Source organism: Saccostrea cucullata, unplaced genomic scaffold (assembly GCF_032062105.1).
Source record: "Saccostrea cucullata isolate Sc308-1 unplaced genomic scaffold, CSIRO_AGI_Scuc_v1 ctg3989, whole genome shotgun sequence".
In the NCBI taxonomy this organism is placed as follows: Eukaryota; Metazoa; Mollusca; class Bivalvia; order Ostreida; family Ostreidae; genus Saccostrea; species Saccostrea cuccullata.
The window spans coordinates 26,552-32,183 of record NW_026931755.1 but is presented as its reverse complement, the minus strand read 5'-3'; the positions used below and the strand labels follow the sequence as shown (position 1 = coordinate 32,183).

Sequence of the window (5,632 nt, the reverse complement as noted above, 5' to 3'; positions counted from 1 at the left end):
TTTGACCATTTAAATATATTTTTCTTTAAATAAATGCATAATACAAAAAAAAAAAAAAAAAAAAAAAATAGATTGCAAAAAACAAATATATACTAGTTCGTTCTGCCTTTTGTGAAGTGAATGTTGATTTATTCATCTACATGTACATGTAATGATGTATATTTTATGAAGTGACATAAAAATTGTAGATTTCCAAAACGTCGATCTTTACTTAAAAAAAAATCAATCAGATTTTTAATATTGTTGTATCTTGTTATACTGTATACTTATTAATTTGCAATTTAATTAGATCTATATTTAACAATACAAAAACTCGCATTTATAAATAAAGACGACTCATCACTGTATGAGTTGATACGAATTGAAATAAACACGTGTTTCCGCTTTGGTGTAAACATGATGGTGATCCGAAATCTGAACGTCAATTTTCATGATTATTTCACGACGAAGATCATCACATCAATGAATCAAATAATACGGACATGCCTTTGGTATTAGCAGGTAAGAATACGTGTATATTGACTGAAAAGTTTAAGTTTAAAACGCATTAGTTCACGTTCAAAAGAAAACTAAATGTACACATGTACTAGATCTTTATGTTTCAGTGTGCGTGTTTCGTATCGTTCAGCCAATTTTGCATTGCTTTTGAACTTTGATGCTTTTGACAATCACTCGTAAGTTCAAAGTAAAATCAAAGTTGTCATAATAATGGATAGTTGTTTTCAGTATCTATGTACCAGTGTGTACATATACCACTTTCACATTGAAATTTTAGGGTGCTTTCAGCATATTCAACAATACTTTCATCTGTGAATACCCACTTTCTAAGCCCACCATGAACTACGAAGGTCAATTAATATGTAAGGACACCAATGAACAGGTAAATTTTTGTTTTGGTATTGAAAATTTCTGTATTTCTAAAATTTCAAAAAATAAAGTCTAATTTCATTTGTGTCATTCTCATGATATCGCATTCATACAAGTTTATAAACATTTGATTTATATTTTGAAAAATAAGTGTTTGAAACACATAATACTTATGATGCTTGATTATTCATACAGACACATTATTTAAACATGTAATATCTATCTGAATGAATGCCGATATATGGAACAAGCTGTTTTTATAGACTGCTGTTGTATTTCCAATCTGCATAAAGTATGTGGTTAGAATTTCTATTTTCTCAGTTTTTCAGACACTTTCCAATTATCCTACATCATATACATGGATGGTCAAACTCACTGGATGGTTTATCAACACTCCCATGCTCACGAACAGCCTTGCGCCAGGAATTTTGCCCTGAAGTAACATTGCAGTCTATTGTCTCCTTTCTTTTTACAACCCTGGCAGCCATGCAGGTATGAGAAGAACTAGTAAGTTGTTAGAACTTGTTTCTTATCCTTTTGCTTGTCAATAAAATATGTTCAAAACAAAACAAATCTATGAAAGCCATGAAGGGACATAGAATTTTTAAAATTTATTAAAGTAAACCGAGTTCTTGATTTATACAATCCGTTCTCTCAGATTGACAATCTGTAAGTGTTATAACGAATTGCCAATTCATTCTCACAGATTATCAATTCGTTCCCTCAAATTACACAATCCGTTATCTCAGATGTATAATTCATTCTTTTAATTTAAATGATTCATTCCCTCGGAATGTAAACCCTTCCCATGATTTCGTTTAAATTATTTATCTGTACATATCGGATATGGTAATACATGTTTAAAAATAGAATATTGTAGTATTTTACATCCTAACTTTTATTACATATTACGGTCCAAAATGAGAAAAATGCATGAACATTTTCAAATCCATGTGCTAGTACTGATATTTGTACAACAAAAAATTTTAGATTAGAATAATTGAAAGTCCTAGATAGTAAAAGTGAATATGGGTCTTGTGTAATCATAATATTTCTAAAATAAATATACGTTGAATTAGTTATGAAAGAGGTTGGAAACGACCAGTTGCTGAAACAAAATAAATAGAACGCACTTATTGATTAAAATGGTTGGATGTTTCTGTACATATGAAATTCAAGAGCACAGATTTCCAAAATCATAAGACTGACGTTGTAACAAATCAAGATGTTGAATTATCAATCTGTGAAAACAAATTACCGGTATGTAATTCGAGATCTCAAATTATGAATCAAGGGGGCGAATTAGTAATCCTTAAGATCGGATTGTGTAATTCGAGATCTCATATTATAAATCGAGGGAACAATTTAGTAATCTGTGGGATTAGATTGTCTAATTCGATTCGATATCATTTTTTACTTTTTTGAAAAATTTACGTGTCCCTTCCTGGCTTTCGTAGCAATCTAATGCCAGATTTTTTTACATGTTGCGATAGCGTAAACAGAGGTCTGGCTTTAGTCAGATTGCCATATATGCTATTTGTTTTAGTTCAGTAATTTTACCATGATGGTTTACTACAAGGTTGTTGAATTATCAGTCCTGATACATTGACTTAACAATATCATTTAAATACTTGAATCACATAATGAATTCAATTTTAATATTAAAAGGAAAATCAAATGTAGTAATTTTAGCATTCTTAATTTTATTTATAAATATAAATTTATATACACAATGACATGTATCTGTTTCAAAATACTTAAATCTTTTACAGGATAGAAGCTGATCACTTGTACCTGACAGCAAATAATGTCTTGGACAAGTCAAAGAATTTCCTCCAGTCTTACAGAGAAATGACAGTTGATAAAAGAATGGTGGACACAAAGTAAAAGTGCACTTCAACATTTTGTTGAAGATTTCAGTCTGATTTGGAATTCATCTTGCAATATTTCTGGATTTGTATATTTGGATATAAGCGTCGAATTTTCAACTTATTGACTAAACAGTTTTGCATTAAATATTGCCAATGCTATCTATTATTATTATTTCCCTCCAAGATAACATGTCAAGTCTTTATTGTACCCCTTAAGCTCTGTTATACCAGAAAAATCTTGTAATGAAATCATTTTGTTTTTTTTTTCTTTTTAAATTAAATCCATGAAAATAAAGATTATTTTTAATGGCATCAAGAGAATGGATTTCTTGTTTAACAAAAAGATAGTATACATGTTTTGCTAGGGCTTTGTAAGAAGCAGACCAGAATTCTTTGCTTGCAAATTTTGTCATTCGCCATTTTTATTACGTCAACTATTAGATGATTTATCCATGTTTGAAGCATTTCAAAATTGATATTTACTTACAGTTTAAAGCAGAATTCTGTACTGATATGACCTTGACCCCCTGAAGAACAAGAGTGTCAAGGTCAATTGTTATACAAAAATGTTCTTTCATCTTTATGGCCCATATCTTACAAAAAGTGTCTAGAATGTGTCCAGAATGTGAAATAACAAACATGTATATAGCCAAAAACTTTAAAATGATGTTGCTTAGCAACCACTTAAAGGTCATTAAACAGATATTTGAACTAAAATGATACATGGATATTGCAGTTCTGATCCCTTCTTGAGAGTATATTCAGAATTTTTCATTTCAGCATCCATTGTGTAAAATTATGGCAAGAATATTGAAAAGTGTTGAAAAAAATTGATGAAACTTTTGCACTTATTTGACCTTTGACCTCCTAAAAATAGTTCTAATGAGGTCAAACTTTAAGACAATTTATCTGTTGTATGTCCCTTGTAATTTTATGACCTCACATCTAACTTTTTTATACGTGCTGGGATGCATAAATGTGTCTAGGATGAGTAAAAAATGAAAATTTCTGCCCGAAAATTAAAGAAATCTATGTTGCTTAGCAACCCCTTTTAAGTAGTTATATGCAGAATTGAAAAAAAAGTTTATGTGTTTCATGTAGTACAGTGTAATGCTCTTTTGTGGGTATATCCCAAATTTCCTATTTCAACATACATCATACTTAATATTTAGCTTAAAGATGAAAAAGTATCAAAAAATTCCATAAAATTTTGCACTTAATTGACCTTTGACCTCAATTTTTACTAATAAGGTCAAAGGTTGAGTATCTAAACAGTCATAAAATATCATCTGTAAGAAATTTCCTACAAAATGGTATGCATTATGCTTAGCTTTCCCCTTGGATAAAAAAGTTAGAAATAATTTAATAATGCCATGTCAAAAGGCCTCCAAAATCACGTAAAATGCGCCGGAAGAGAAAGGGTTAAAATTATAGTTTTGTTTATAAAGTATTTTGAAATGCTTATATAACAAATTAGAAATATCGTGAAAATGCAGGTTTTAATCACACTGTAGTACATCACTAAAACCCTACGAGAATAAATATCTGCATTGCTTATACATCCTTATCGTTAAGAATTGATTCTGCTGTGACTCAGAAAAAATTAATCTTCAAACATTAACAAGGATTTATGTTTATTCAAATGACAGCACAGAGTCAATGCTATCCTCTTGATTGTCAGTGTGATGATAATGCTTTAATCTACAGACCACATGTATTTTTGCGCGCTTTTGCTCAGCTTTATGTTCTTTATATTACTTTTATTGATATATATAATGATATACTATATATATAATGATATACTATATATATATCTGATATACTTGATATTACTATATTCCACATCACGTACTCCATTTCATATAGCATACGATATATTGTTGAAATATATACTGGTCATTAGAGATTGTGCAGCTAGGCTTGTATCTGGTGACATCTGCTATTAATTCTTGCCATTACGACCTCTGACGGAAGCAGAGGCAGCATTAGTATGTATTCAGGTAACAGTAAAGGAAATGTAGAACTATTTGAGTAAAATTATAAGGTTTTGGATTGAGACTAGTTTTAATGAATTGAAATCATGTTTGAGCAATTTTATCATAAGCCAACTACTTGTGTGCAAGTATGGAAATGTATTTAAATCCAGTTATTCAGTCATCGATTTATACATCCAATCACCTAGACTGTTACTCGTTGCCTCTTAAAAATCTACTGCTGAAGTCGGACACTATAAGACTTTCGCTGGATTTCAAATATAGACCTGTAAACTATTAGTAATTTAATAAGATATGTTTCTGAATGAAACATGTGGAGATAACGAACATATAATGTCCATTAAACATTACAAAATAGGAGCAGAGCAAACACGGACCTCAAAAACATAAGAGGTGGGATCAGGTGCCATGGAAGAGTGAACATCCCCGTCACACCTACCGTGTGCTCCTTGTCATGTTCGGGTGGAAAAAAGATCAAACTAATGAAAATCAGAAGAGAAATGATTGCTTTACCACAAACCTATATAAGACGAAATTTAAAGACACGTCTTATGACAAATACTTCATTCTTACATATATATATAGATATAGATATAGATATATATATATATATATATATATATAAGTACGTGTAACTTATAAAGAAAAAAATATTTGCAGGAGGTTAAGCCGTCGTTTTTTTTATGCTATACGTGTTACTTCGAGATATTGAATACTCGTAAACCAATTATTTAACTTTTTCTCGCAAATAATAATTACCGCGAATCATTTACTTTGCTTTGTATTTTAAGAGAATAATTTCTTTTGCAATTAACAATGAATGTAAATATAATTCGGGGGGGGGGGTATTTTTGTTTTATAAATTATTTTTTTCTTTCTTGTTTTTGTTTTTCTTTTTTT

The 5,632-nt window shown here is 30.0% G+C and overlaps 1 long non-coding RNA gene across 4 annotated transcripts; it reads left to right on the top strand.

Annotated features, from left to right (window-relative positions):
• The first annotated feature begins 338 nt into the window (after positions 1 to 338).
• LOC134233455 (uncharacterized) lies at positions 339 to 3,675 on the top strand. 4 transcript variants are annotated; one of them, XR_009984998.1, is made up of 4 exons: positions 339 to 501; positions 776 to 880; positions 1,197 to 1,359; positions 2,640 to 3,675. It is a non-coding gene; the product is annotated as an uncharacterized LOC134233455 (long non-coding RNA). The 4 variants fall into 4 exon arrangements; XR_009984997.1 differs by having other exon boundaries at positions 1,189 to 1,359; XR_009984999.1 differs by having other exon boundaries at positions 1,189 to 1,374.
• The last annotated feature ends 1,957 nt before the right edge of the window (positions 3,676 to 5,632 follow it).